Source organism: Phalacrocorax carbo, chromosome 2, assembly GCF_963921805.1.
Source record: "Phalacrocorax carbo chromosome 2, bPhaCar2.1, whole genome shotgun sequence".
In the NCBI taxonomy this organism is placed as follows: domain Eukaryota; kingdom Metazoa; phylum Chordata; class Aves; order Suliformes; family Phalacrocoracidae; genus Phalacrocorax; species Phalacrocorax carbo.
Window position 1 is genome coordinate 79,240,089 of NC_087514.1, and position 15,475 is coordinate 79,255,563.

Consider the following 15,475-nt stretch of genomic DNA (forward strand, 5'->3'; position numbering starts at 1 on the left):
AATTATGTTCATATAAAAGGTCTTGGGTAGTTGAAAACAACTTTTTTCCCCTTTTCACTCAGAAGTGACTTTATCCATCTCAGTATGCTTTTCTTTTTTAAAAACATGCAGAAGAAAATGTCTGAGTAGAGTCCTATTTTAACTAACCAGTTGCAAAATGATGACTTAAGTTTTTGCTTTTTTCTTTGTATGGTGAAAATGCACAAGTAAATAGTTAAGTAAGTATGAAGAAAAACACCCACAGTGATTGTATTCTAGAAGAGGGCGACCAATGTTAGTTCTTGATTTACAAAGAGAGTGAATTGACCAGGTGGTTAGCATGGCATTTCATAACCTAGACCCCTCCCAAATCAGGTTTTAACAGTTAATTTAGGTGTCTTATTTCGTGAACATGTGAATACAAGCATTATACACATTAGTACTGAAGTGCATGACAGAGACGAGAGTTCAGTTTCACTTCTGATGAGTTAAAAAGAAAGAACTTATCTATGAAACTCAGAAACCCACAGTAACTTGAACCGAACATTAGAAAACTATTTTCTTTAAAGCCAGTTAGACAAACAATTCCTGGATGTCCTAAAAGAAGATAAAATATGCTTGTCTCCTGTGTCTGTGTATATTGCACAGTCACACGATGCTTTTGAATGGCTACACAAGTCCCTTGCTTGGCGCCAAGCTCCATGCTTGTCATGACACAAGTCTGCACCGAACAGACCTGTCTGTAAAACAACAGACACGTGAATGTTTTAAGCAGCACAAACCAGAGACTAATTACAGAAACAAAGCGATAGACATTGCAATGAAGGAAAAAGCACCTGGGAAGTGACTGCAGTCAGGTCCCTTCCTTGCACCTCCTTGCCATCTACCCTGGAGTCATTTACCAGTGGGATACAACTTGCAGATGTGGCTGGCCCCCGCGCTGGCAGGCTAAAAAGGGGTGGGGAGGAAGCATTGTGGCCCCTCTCATTATTCTTCCAGACAGCATTACACCCAGCCAGGCGTCAAGGACACAAACATGAAACATGCACAACTCATTCATCCCCTACACCCAGAGAAGTCTGCAGAAGGTTTTATGAGGAAAGCAGTTGTACTGTCAAGGACAGTTTGCTTCTACAATAAACTCTATTTTAAAGTCTCATCCTAACTACTAGCTATATGTTTTTATTTTCAGTGTTCATTTCCAGAAAAAGCTGGTCAACTTAGGACCAACTTTACTTAGGACCTTAAGGACACTACAAAAGGCAACAGTTCATTTTGGCAAGGCTCAGCCACTGAAATTTGTCCTGTGCAGGAGGATAGGGCTGAAAAGCACTTCATTAAGTCAAAATTTGTTATGTATCAAAATGAAAACTACTAAACAGATATTTCTGTTGTTTTATTTTGACAGAAGCTAGCAAGCTTGTTTTTAGAACAGTACGATCAGCTATAAGCAAAAACTACTGGTTTTCATATCAATGGATTACATCTGCCACGGAGCTGCAACAACAACAACAAAAAAGAAAAACTCAGAAACACTTTTTCCACCATCAAAAGTACAATAAATGCACACAGAATAAGAATTCCTCATGGTTTCTCACCTCTAGGCACCTTTATGTTTTTATTTTTTTAAGCCCTCTTGGATCTCAGTGGTCAGAAACATTCCAGACTGTTAAATCTCATCTCAGTGAATGTACAGACAACCAAAGATGCAGCTTTCCATAGAGTATCCTCGCTCTGTGCCTAAATCCTTGCAGCTACTGCAGAAAGCAGCTACTGCAATGCAACACAGAGAGAAAAGGTACAGTATAGCATACTATGAGCAAAGTTGTTACAGGTCACATCTACGTTAAGAGTACCTTGCCTGTATAGAAACTTTACCCATTCTACTTAAGAGGCAACTACACTGGCAAAGAGATCACAGGATCAAAGAAGGGCTGAGGTTGGCAGGGGCCTCTGGGGGTCATCTGGTGCAGCCCCCCTGCTCAAGAAGGGCCACCTAGAGCCATTTGCCCAGGGCCATGTCCAAACAGCTTTTGAGTATCTCCAAGGCTGGAGACTCCACAGCCTCCCCTGGGAGGTTATACTCTGTATCAATGCTGCAAAACTGTAACAAGAACCAGAGAAAGCCTGAGAGTTTAGGTTCCAGTTTAATACTCTAAAGGCTTTTCCTCACAAAAATCTACTGGTAACAAATCACACCTTTCCATCTTTCTGCATCTGTGTTAGGGCACACAGGGTAAGCAAAGGTTGTGCAGGTAGATAAAGCTGATATTAAGCATCAGTCTGTCCTATTACCTGTGATGCATCCCATCAAACACAATGGAGTTTGTCAGCACGATCCAATAGATAAATTGTGCTTTCCAAACCATACCTAGTACCCGCAACCACTGGTACCCAGGCGCCAAGCCTGGGCTGCCCGAACGCTCACAAAGACAGGGAGTGGAAGTAACTCCTATCATCCTATGCATCTGCTCAGCGCTGGCAACTATCACATTAATTTGGTCTACAACAGGTGGGAAAGGGTGCCCCATAATTAATCTGTGATTACACGAGACTAATCTGATCCAGGATATTAGTCACAGCATAGAGTACCCCCATCCATCTCAGGTAGGATTATGTGGAAGATCACTGCAATGAAGAAGTAGCATCCGATTATTTTCCATTTGCAGGGGTAGCAACTGTCTTTCTGGTGAAAGTTTCCCAGACATCTATTGTATAAGGTGATTTTTCTAGTACCTGCTGGTGTATATTCAGTCTACCCTTATGTCATGCAATATGTATTGTGCAGAGTCATAAGGCAGTATTAAGGTTTGGTAAAGAAATTGGTTGTGTTATGATAATTTGAGCAGTAAGACTTGGAAGGAAATAAATAAGTCAGAAAACTAGGATGATGTCTTAGAAATTAATAGGAATTAAACAGGGTGATTAACAAAAGAGAGCAAAATACTTTGCAGCATTTCTTTGTGAAAAAAAAAAAAACTATTTAGAAAGCTACATTCCACCTCTATGGAAACACACAGGAATGGCTAAATTAAGCTATAAAAAATATTTTAAAATATGTGTTCTTAACTAGGAGTTACATGAACCATGAGATTGGTCTATGAGAGACTGAGATTACTTGTCACAAAATAAGAACACCAGTTTCTCACTGATGGAATATATTGGGCTGCAGTTCTAAGTATCAGCAGAAGTGGTGGTAAAGACGACTGCTATATTAGAATAAGGAAAGGACTTTAAAGTATATTATTACATCACAACAAGATTAGATATATGGCTTAGAGGACATTTTCATTCTTAATAAGCCTATGGAGAAAACTAAACAGAAACTGAAACCGAAGGGGCTTAAATCTCCTATGCTTTCAAAAATCCTTTTCTCTCATAGCAGAGTTTTATTAAACACTTTTCTTTCAAACGTCCTGACAGGTGAGCAAAGAAGTAAAAGCACAAGCAACAGTTACTGGTAGAAAAATAAGGTGCATTTTCTATTAATTTCTAATGATTGGTTGGGAGGAATGTTGGGGTTTGGGTTTTTCCCTTCTGTTACTTAAATAAGTAGGGAAAACACCCTTCAAAATCTCAGGTTTGTCATACTTACTCCTGAGCAAAGACATGCAATTTGGCTTAGAAGAAATATAATTCAAGTTGTTTTAGCAATGAGTTAAAGAAACAATTTCTTTAAAGTCTTTAACAAAGACACCAATTTTCTTGAGGGAAAGGATAAGGGGCTGCAACAGAAGTAGCTAGGAAGCATGCTTAGTAGCTCCCCATCACAGGATCTTGAAAATTAGTATCTGCTGTTAGGGAAACGTCAAGCAGTTTGGCTTCCTTCAGGTGTTGTATCATCCCATGGCAGAGAGAGAGTGTCTGCACAGAGCACTTAAGAGAAGGCAGAGCAAGGGTGTCAGCAGCAACGTAAGAAGCCAGAATACAGAACATACAGGTCTGCACATGCTGTCATTCCTGGTCAACATAAGACACAATGCGCTTCTGGAAACAGAATCTCTCTAGAGTTAACCTAGGACAAGAGCAAGCTTACCTGGCCACATCTGGAATCTGGCACAATACAGCTATAAAGGATTTCCTACAGAGCCCACTGGCATGAATGCAAAAGCATTTATTACCTCCAGGCATCTTTAGCTCAGACCCCAAACACTGTGTTGCACATCTAAAATTCTAAAGGCCAAACTGAGACTTAATAATCCTACAGTAACAATAATGTTACGGTACATAACCGTTGTATTCGGCTATTCTTCACTTACTGATTTATGAGGCAAAGATGACCTGTTCAGCCCTCTGGAAAAAAAAAATATAGAAACTTCATAGGAAGAAGTGGATTTTCTCCTTTTAAAATGCAAAGGCTTCATCTGCAGATAAATAAATAACAGGATGAGGAAAATACATGGGATGTGATGCTCCATTGGCAAACATCACATCTGTTACTCATATTTTAATATCTTCACTGTCACCCTGAAGCATACCACATGCAATTAAGAGGAAATTGCAATGCAATTTTTTAAGTAAATTATTGTCAACAGACATACAGCACTAAGCCAAATGCAAATCACTAAATCAATTCAGCACCAGTTTAAAAAGTTTTGATTAATCCTCAATTCATTGCTATGCTATTATAATGTTATTAAACGCACTCGCCACTTTAAGGCTCCCTCATTTCATTTGTAATTACAGTAAATATTGATTGCAAGGGTGGCCTGGAGACAGCTCCAAAATGTGCAACTGTGGTCTCTGGAGGCAGAGCCTAGTGACAGTATTCTGTTCCCATGACTGCCCTTCACACAGACTCAGCGGAGATAAAAATTCAATATATTAATTTACTGGTTAAAATGCATACCTGCTTGGATTTTGCTCAGTTAAGCAGAGAAATTCGTCACAGCACACATTTTTTTTATAGAAGCCTTAATCAGTTTTATCTTTAAATACCATTGCGGAAACTGTTTCAAAGCAGCTCTGAAGAGTTTGAAGAGTACAACTAAGAGCACTGGCCACCACTAACCTCCTTCTACCTGGTTCTTCAACAAAACTAATGCATACAGACAACAGACGCCATAGCCAGTTCGGCCGAGTAAAAGCTGAGCTCTTCTAAATAGAGTGACTATGCCTCTGTTCTCACATGTGCTCCTGCTGCTGTTGGGAGGCAAACACAACAGTCCTCCTCCATCCCACTCTCCTTTTACATCACCCCTCTGCTAAGGGGATAGATATCTCCAGCCTCTCCCTCTAAAATGCACCCTGTTCCCAAAAGGTGCAGATGCTCGAAGTTTCTTCACACTCTCCTTGCCAGGTTGAGGGGAAGCCTGGCGTCTCCAGGCCAGCCTCGCTGCAGCTCCTAATGGGACAGCAGCTATAAAAAACATTTTGTCCATGAAGCTCCCCCTACCATAACCAAGTTGATATACTGCAGATTTGATCACGGTTTTTCATGCATTTCAATAAAGTATAAAAATAAGCTGAATTTGAATTTTCACACATATAGGTTAAACAATCCTGTGAAACATATCCAGAATATTAGCTTGTGTAAACACACAGTGTACACCTCCTGGCTAGTTATTTAGAATCTAACTACAGTCTACAGCATGGTTTCATTTAAAGGCACCACCAACATTTGACAGAGAATTCAGTCACACCTTGAACCCAGTTCCATTAGAAGATTTTGCAGAGCACAAATGCCACACATGCACACAACAAACCAATATATTAAAAAATGGACCTAAAACCAGAGAGCTAAAAGGTTGGCATGGGGCACAAATTAATTCTTCCACAAGTAGTACCTCATTACATGAAAGTGCCATCAGTACAGCTTGCAATTTTATTGCCATCAGAATATAATTATCATTTGTCCTGAACATTTTTACCTAGCTGTATGTGCTCTATTAGAAGCCACCAAGGCTACATCTGCACAAGCTGATTAAATAGTACCAATAAATACTCCCAGGCACTGGAAATTTCATTATCCATAATGTTTGTTAGAATGACCCCCAGCACAGCTTCCATCAAAGCTAGCTATCATCCATCCCAACACCTCCTACACATGCTTTAGGATCCAGCAGTACCCTGGAAATATTCCACCTATACAATCCCTTTCTGAAGGCTAGAAAGTTTAACAGCGGCAGTGCAGGGTGTCTTGTGCCGTTTGGCTTCAGTGTGAGAGAGTAGTCCTGGGCACACTAACTTAAAAGCAGAGATGCATCCTCAAAGATTTAAATTTCACCCAAAATCATAATTAAAAAGGAACTGGAAGCCTACACTTCTCCTAAAGGTAAGCAAAGAAGAAAACCCCAAAGGGTCTGACCTCTCAGCCCATGGCAAAGAATTGTTTCCTCTACATCATCCTTGCTATAATCAAACACAGATGGGATTGCTATTTGTTTGTCATTAGACTAAAACCCATCTACCAACCCAAAACGCCATCACACATATGGAATGCCAGGAATAACTAAAACAGACTTCCAGTAACTGTATGTGCCAAGAAACAATCTACATGGAATTTTAAACTAACTAGTTCATTTTCTGACTTCGATATGATGCACTAAAGCACTGTTGGCAGCGCTGTAACTTGTCCTCCCTCTTGCAGTCAGCCATGATGTAAGAAAACAACTAGATTCTTTCTGTCAATTATTTGAGGAAGGAGGTTGGACAAAAATAAAATTAACTCTTTTGCAGTGCATCCATTTACGCACTCTAAAGATTGAATACGTTTCAACCAGGAACAAAATTTCTTGTGTTCTTTCTCCACATTTGCTGGATTCAGAATGAAATACAGAAAGAAAAAAGTATGTGTATGCATGTATATATATCATATGTTACTGAAACTAAGGCCAGGTCTTGTGCATATGTGTGTGTGTACACTCAGAACAGCTGACATGAGTTTCCATAATGCATCTACAGATCAAACTTGGCTGTACTGCAAGTTCATATGATACAGTACACGTAGATTAAAAAAAATCTAATTAGATTTTTTGGAACTTTGCTCCCATTGAAGTACCTCAATAAAGCAGCTAAATCTCCAGAATTACTCAGTAGTAAGTAGATTACATTTTTTACATGCACTGCTGGATGCTATGAACTTTCAGACAAGGCAAAGCAGAGTCATAGTGTGATCACTTTCGCCATCTGGTGCAACAGCAATTGGCTCAAGAGTGGATAATAATTATAGCAACAGAAGTCAAACTATAATGCTGGTATAAACACAGGCTAACATGGCAACACTGTCGCTACCTGGCACAGGACTCAATCACCTTATCATCGAGCTCAGGCTGCAGAAAGCCTCCGATCCCTGTGGATCCACTTGGAATCGGCATTTCACACAGAAACAGACCTCCCCTACTACCAGCCCTTCCACAGGCTGTTCATCAGTCTAAGGTTCACCTGTATCTCCTCTGTAACTAAAGCCACATACCCTTGGAACAAGAAGGGCATCAAGCCACTGAAAATTAATGAGCCAACAAGAAATATCAAAAAAGCTATTTTTCTGGGTAAAACTTTTCCCCAATAATAAAGTCAAGGACACAATGTCCATAACTGTACTAGATACATTTTGGGGTGTTTCAGTTCATTCTATTTCTAGTCTAGTCTCCTGGAGTGAATATCCGTTTGTAAATAGAGAGCATCTTTTTGTTTAGTTTCATTGGAAAGGAATCCAATGTCTTGTGATCCAAGATGTCTTCAAAATGCAAGCTAAAACAGTAATAATCAAGAGATTTGCTTCAGCTAAGCAGCCCAGGACTGTAACAGTAATGTAGACACAAGCCCTCCCAGAAGGCTTCTGTGAAAAATGGCTCCCCCCCCCAAAGCCAAGAGCAGTAGCTCAAATCTTTGTTCAGGTCAGACTGGTACGCACTACATCCTCTTACCTCACATTCTACTTTGCTGTGTTTAAAAATACAGACCCTTCCCCTCAGCCCCACAACCCACACCGCCTGCATACTCAGATGCTCCTCAGACTGGGAGTATATGGGTTGCTCCCTGTTACAGCCAGTGGATGTACAAACCAGTGCCAGTAGGAGAAAGGAAAGCGATCCCAACTGCCCAGCTCCCACCCTGGCCCAGTGAACAAACAAGCAGCAAGGGCAGATGGGCTGGCACGACTCTCACATTCCCTCCTACCTAACGCAGGGCTGGAGGAGTGACAGCGCGGGGTGTTCCTGCCAGCTGTCCCACAGCTAGTGTGACCCTCACCACTGCCTCACACCAAGGTGACATCTACAGCTGACCAACCCAAACGTTTTCAGTGAAATACAAAGCAGAACCCTTCAGCCACTGCAGCACAGGGCAATCAGTCAAGAGAGTTTTGGGAATCTGAGTAATTATATTTTCTTACCATTTGTTTTTTCACCACTTTGTTCTTATAAAATATTAAGCCAACATAAAGAGCATCCTACTCCATTTCTCTTTTTCACCATTTTCGTTACTTTCCCCCTTCATCATGTCCTTCTGTCCCCTACACCCAACCCCCTCCCGCCTGTGCTTTGCACCAGCAGAGCTGCCAGAGCCGGTGGGGCGGCACTGCCAACTATCAAGACGGTCTGACACCAACCACCATAAGGTCCTGTTTTCACCCACTTGGACTGCAGCCTCTCATGCCAACTGCAGACTGAACAGTCTGGGGAACTTTCAGCTGAACAGTTCAGTCACTGCCTGGACCAAGGTTATGGAAAATACAGGGCCTTGCTCATGCTATACCATTGTGAAGACTATTCTCTAAGACATTCCACTGCCTTTGGTGACAGGGAAAGGATGGGGCACCAGGCACCTTCCTACTGCTGCTCTGAATTCCACCTAAATTTGCTATACAGTCACCCAAGGTGGCTGAACTAAGTGAAGAGCTTACTACTGCCAAAATGGATGGACCTGCTCCCCCTTCACCCTTCCTTTGTCCACTCCTCAGAGTTCACTGCAATGCTTTGCAACGCAGTTCATCCCTCTGAGCAACATAAAAATGTTCTAATTTTTGGGTGAGTCGGGTCATCAGCCAAGCAATTCTGTCCAATAGAGGATGACGTAGCACACAGCCAGAACTAGGACTGCCCTTGCAGTGGCAGCAAGCACACAGGTAACCTTGGGGCATCTCGTCAGGCTGCATCTTGAGTCAGGCTGGAGAAGAAAAGCAAAACCTATTTCCACATAATTACTAGACACCACCTAGAGCCAAACATCTACAACACTGCCCAAATTCAGTATGTTTGTGTAAAGGCAAATATTGACTGATGCAATATTTTTACAATTTTGCCATTTCAGTTTCCCTCTGTTCGGAAGCACAGGCCAGAGATGATCATCTTCCACATTAGTCAAAGTGTTATAGGTTGAACTTCAGCACCTATGATTGAATGTTGACTGAGAGTTATTAAACAGATACTATCGTGCAGCTCTCCAGTAAACACACAGAAAAATTACTACCATTTACAGTGCTTTCTGTTTGGAGTATTATAAATTACTTTTAAATGGAAATGAGAAAACAGAAAACCTATTGACATTCATCACAGAGACTTTCCACCATTTGTTAGTCGCATACTTTGATATCTTGCACTGAGTAAGTGTGTTAAGTAACATTTGTGCTCCCATCCCTTATCTCCTTTACATACCACTGTTACAGCGCACTATTAATAGGAAGCGTGTCACCTCCACTCTATAGTGGTTAAGGAACAAAAAAAAGGAGCATCAAGCTCAGGCCAAGCATTTCAGTCACATAAGTAACTTGTCTAGCAATCTCCACAGTCCTGGCCACGTTCCAGCCCTTGCACTACGAGCTGATCCCTCATCATCTGCTGGTGAAAACAAAAACGTCCAGAGTGATCTTGAGTGGTATCTATCATGTTGGCTTTTTCCCCCTATCAGTACAACACTTTCACTCCACAGGGTGGAATGAAGTCTTTCCCAGCCAAACTCTGTCTCCTTTGGAAAAGCTGTCATCCACAAGGTGTATGGCCCAACTCTTGGAAAAAATACAGCCTGTCCAAACTGACTGAGATCTTTTGCTCTTACAGATCAGCCCTTGCAACCCTCACACATCAAAAACTGAAAGGGTGCGAGATTACTACTGCTTCAGAAAATAAGAAGTATAACCATTAAATGCCACATTTTATTTCTGAAAGTTTCCAGATCCTTTTAGCGGAATTATCCTGGATTGTAAACACAGTACATTTGGAGAACAGCAGCGTATTGTATTTCAGCTAAAGTCTATGCTTTCTCTGCTTACCTCTCTCTTTAGGCTAAAGTCAAGCACTATGAGACAAATACACGTATTATATATCACATCTTTCAACACCGACAATTGGTTAGCCTGCGTACACATGGACATTGTAGAGCACGCTCCCTCAGATGATAACTGGTACAAGTGAGACCATAGATCCAGCTGCACCAGGGATGAAATTAAGAGAGGACTAAGAGTGGGAGGCAGAGGCTCTCTGCACTAGCAGCGACTCTCTCAAGGCAACCAAGGAGAGATAGAAGCTGCTTAGTGAGAAAGGAAGAAAAGAAGGGTAGGAAGCTATGCAGAGGGAGGGACATGGTTCAGCTGAGGCAGTATCTGCTGGAAAAAAAGGCATGACCAGAGAAGTACCTACCCCTGCAAGATAGGGTTCATTTGACCTGAAATTCAGATTCTTTGGGGTGGTTGAAGAGACTATCACAGCCACATAAGGCTCAGGAGAGAAAACACAAGGCTGAGGGGGAGGCAATAATAATAATAATAATCAGGATCTTCTGGTCTGTTAGGCCTGAGATAAAGGGAAGGGGAGGAGGAAGACAAAATAAACTTTGACAAGAAACCAGAGATTGAGCAGAAAAGAAACTGAAAGGTTGGCCTGTGAAAAAAAAAAAAAAAACAACAACAACTGAAGGACAATGCATTACTTCAGGAAAAAAGAATAAAAAACAGATTATCCAGGGAAATTAATTTGGGATTAGCTGGAGCAGAAGGGAGGAAAGGACTGTGAGGAGACGTGACAGCAAGGCTGTAGGAGGACAGGTTGGGACTGAACAACAGAGAGCGCACACATGGCACAAAAAGCCTGCAAAGGCAAGACAGGTTCACAAGGTGAGCAAAAACAAGGTACTGGTGGGCAAGCAAGACAGGGACAAACAGAAGAAGCAGGAGAGATAAAATATACCTACAGGCCTGTATCAGCAACAAACAAAAAAAATAATGTGTGACCCAGACAGCAAAACCTGTGTAGATGCTACACTGGAAACCAACAGTTTGGCCTTTCAATATATAAACAGGGCTTATAATAATGACAGAGACTTTTTACCAATGCCTGTAGTGACAGGACAAGGGGCAATGGTTTTAAGCTGAAGGATTTAGATTGGACATAAAAAATTTTTTATGAGAAGTGTGGTGAGACACTGGAACAGGTTGCCCAGAGAAGTTGTGGATGTGCCCTCCCTGGAAGCGTTCAAGGTCAGGCTGGATGGGGCTCTGAGGAACCTGATCTAGTGAAAGGTGTCCCTGCCCATGGCAGGGGGGTTGGACTAGATGGTCTTCAAAGGTCCCTTCCAACCCTACCAGTCTATGACTATGATGATTTCCAAGCTCCACCCTGCCTCCCCTTACTAAACAACCCTGAAATTTACTGGCCATGTTCTGGTCTATCCCAAAGCTGGTTCATGGAGCACTAAATCTACCTATAATATCCTCCTAAATAACTCATGTCAGGGTGGTCTGCACTATAAATCTAATCATTGATAATGACCCATGTCACACACTTTTCACAAACACACGATGCCTTTCTTCTAATGCATACGGCAGGTCTGCCAGATTAAAGAACAACAAAAGAGACTCAACGTAATAAAGGTGGGATTTATTCATTTTTTGCAGAGAGACAAAGAGAGGTAAGGAAAAAGAACAGAAGTTCTCAAGTACAAGAGTTACCTGTAACATTGGAAAAACAGCTGCTTGTAAACATCTCCTTTGATCCTAAATCTTGCAGTAAGCCTAAACATGCTACTTAGTTCAATCACATGACTAGAAAACATCACAGTTTCAAAAGCAGGATAAGACAGGGTTGTCAACAGGCAGAGTCAGAAAACCAGATTGAAAACAATGTAGTCAAGAGGTTTTAGTGGCTTTTTCTAACTTTATCTAGATTAAGATTATTTAAAAAAAACAAACCAGTCAGGATGACAAAAAAATTACCTGGCACTAGGAAAACATTCCTCTGGCACGGAATACATATTCACATTCATTCTGCAGATACTCCAAAACCCTCCTTAAAACATTCTCTGAAGTTATGCATGATTCTCCATCCTGGTAAGTTAGCTTCCTGTCAAGTGTTCCGTAAAGCAATCCTTATTTACATACTCTTTGTTTTCATTTAGTAGCCACGTGATGGTCAACTATATACATTTTGCATGACTGTATCACATACATTTTCTGCTGTATCTGTATTGTCTTTTACTCTTCGCAGTGCTTAGAATTTTGTTCAAAATACCAATAATAATAAAAAATAGTATGATCTAAGGAAATTTGTACATTTTGAAGCTTCTTGTTACGCTTAGAGAGGAGACAAATGTAGGCTGCACAAATGTAAGCTACACATCTTGAAGAGAAACTCAGATTGATTTTTTGATCAAAATCTGACACTGACTGAGTACTTTGGAAAGTAAATACAAATTTGAAGTGTCATAGACAGACTGAGCAAATCCAGTCCTGCGATAGCAAGGCCTGTTCCAAACCAGCATCAAACCTGGCAAACTGTATGCCCAAGGTATGTGTGAGGACAAGCCCTCAGCAGGCAGATAGGAAGGAGCATCCCTCCTGTAACTGCCAATTTCTGATCAGCTCTTCCAAATCAGACTAGGGTGCTGGCCCTGCAATTATTAAAAAGAGTAGATGAAGAATGGTAACAAATCCCTGTGTCAATCGTGCATTACAGTATCAGGTGCAGAATATTGGGCAATGAGGTCCTCTGAATTGGAGAAGAGCACTTATTTCTACCCTCCAGGTGGTAGGAAAAATGCGGTCCCCCATTTCTTCCTCTCTTCCCCACTCAGAAAATGCATTTCATGATCTCCAATAGACACGTATAAAGTTCTACAGGTCTGCAACACAGGGCAACACTCATTATATTTAAGTCGCATAAAAAAATTTCTGGAAGATTAGATACATAACTGTTTCACCCATAAGAATTTTTAAAGAAGTTTGAATCCAAAAAGGTTAAAAAAAATCAGTTATAAAGCAGCAAAGTCAGGATCACCAAAAAGTTGGTCTTGATACTGCTACATACATGCAGGTCTGAAAAAATTAGTCACAGAGATGAATGAGAGGAAAATAATAGTGCAGGAAAAGGTAATCATTGGTTTTCTTGCCCTCTCGTCCAGTCCCAGTTAAAGCTGAAGAATCAAAATTCATAGCTCATCTTCTTCCTCGATGTGTAGAGCAGGAGGAAGTTATACATGTAATTATCATGGTCAACATCAGACTTTCCAACTAAGCAGAACCAACTGCTAAATCTGAAATTCCCCCAGGTCTTTATGCACAGTTATGAACCAAAGATAAGCAAGAGGTTGATCCTGCATATGCATTAGCTCTATTCCTCCTCCCACAACAACAAAAGAAAAACAAAATTTAAAATTAATATGAAAAGCTAAAAAATATATATAAAAAAATAAATAAAAAAAGGATGCTGAACTGTTAAATTAAGGTACCCAGTTACAAGAATGACTAGATACCAACCTCTCATCTCAGGTAAGGATTTCTTTAAAATAAACGATGACAACAATTATAATAATATACCTTTCAAAACCCCAGGTAAAATGTGCTAAGGTTGTAGCCACCCACCCAAAAAGATTATTTTTAGATAATGAAACTCATGGTCAACAGCACCTTTGATAAGCAAGAGGCTCTTGTGGAATCAAAAGAGACAGTCCAGGCACGGTGATTGCACCTGCCAGCCCATCCACATGCGGGAGCAGTTGTCGGTCCTTACTGTGCCACCCAGGGCAGGAGAGCAGGGGCTGTCAAATCACAGCCTTGCACATTTAGAAAAAGAAACTGTTACCAGGTTTTGGAGCAAGTGTTAAAAATACATTTGAATGGCTGACCAGGTCAAGCCCTTCAACCAAATTTCTACAAATATTAAAATAAAAGTCTGGTGCTAAAAAGGAGCAGGTCACACTTCAATCTTGCAACTGGGATCAGATTTCCTTGCTACAGAGAACATTCCCCATTAATCTGTGGTTTTCAGCCCCAGCTAACAGACATATAGAAATTACCAGAGCTATCTAGAGACATCTTTAGGGAAGAAAAAAAATATAGCTCTCTCCTCTATAGTTGTAAATGCACGCTAGCTTTTCTAAGTGACAAAGCAGCAGCCAAGGTTTCCAATTATCCAAGGAACACAGAACCTGCTTGACAGCAAGCAGGTCTGATTAATGCCTGCACCCTCGTGACTTCATCACCCCTTCTTTCAAAATGATCGACCTTTAATTTCTGATAAAGATCACTGCCAAGCTTCTGAAACCAGCAGAGAGACAGTGTTGCTAATAAAAATGAATTCTGTTTGTATTCTCAAGAATATCATGACTCCTTCAGACACAGATTTAAAAAAAAGTACAAAAAAAATGTCACTTTAGCTTCTTTACTATCCCATTTGAAGGGTCAAAGGAATTTGGTGGCCCGCCACCAATTAAGTTCCTGCAACAAGTGGCCCTTTGCGATAAACATGGAAAGAGTGCAGCCAATCAAGAGAGCCAAAATTTTCTTGCAGGGCAAGATAACATGTTTGACCAGTGACCCTTGCAGAGCTCAAGCTGACCACAAGTACTTCAAATTCCTGCTTCCACTCCTTGTTACTCAGCCACTACTAGCCTGTCACCTGATGCTTGGACTCGGTTGCGTTACATGGCCTCATCAGCCAACGCTGGAAGCTGCTTCAGTTTCACTCACCAGCCTGTTGCTGCTGCTCTGTCCTGTTCCGACATCTCCCATGATTGGCCCTGCTTCGGTTCCACACTTCTCTACAGCTGGAGAGACTGGGGGAGGGAGAGGACATCTACAAGTTCTCACTTTGATATCACTGAAGGTTAGACAGGAGAACGATGGAGTTGAGGTTTCCAGCCAAAGCCTGGGGGCAGCACTATCCCTTCACTCAGCTATGATTAACAAGCCATTTATGCTGACTTCCCACAAGCACCTCCCTTGTTTTCTGGGTGCCTAGCTTGCAAGTGGATGTGAATTAAGCTATCATGATGCAGACATAAAACCTCTGGGTCAAATTTTCCAGTCTTAATGTTAGCTACAAATTTTCTAACTTGCAAGTTCCTGACTCTGGTTTTATGCCATACCCCATTTTTGAAGTACTGCAGTAACCAAAAAAAAGCAACTGAACACAAAAAAAGCATTAAATGTTGTTAACAGGTCCAAACAGCAAATGGGTTTGGGCACGTAGGTAGAGGAGAAAAAGTGAACAGCCTTTAAGTTTCTAACCAAGAATCTCAATTCATTGCTTGCCAAAGAAACAGAAGACATATGTGACAGCATAGT

General features: G+C 41.2%; 1 protein-coding gene across 6 annotated transcripts in view; it reads right to left on the reverse strand.

The window, feature by feature from the left end:
- SEMA5A (semaphorin 5A) overlaps window positions 1-15,475 on the reverse strand; it is a 354,573-nt gene that overhangs the window by 309,013 nt on the left and 30,085 nt on the right. Inside the window, exon 1 of one of the 6 annotated variants that reach the window (XM_064443362.1) lies at window positions 14,879-14,898. The exons of the other annotated variants lie outside the window; for them this stretch is intronic. The gene's annotated coding sequence lies outside the window, so the exon portion shown is untranslated. Of the gene's footprint in view, window positions 1-14,878; window positions 14,899-15,475 lie in introns of those variants that run through there. 6 annotated transcript variants of the gene reach the window in all.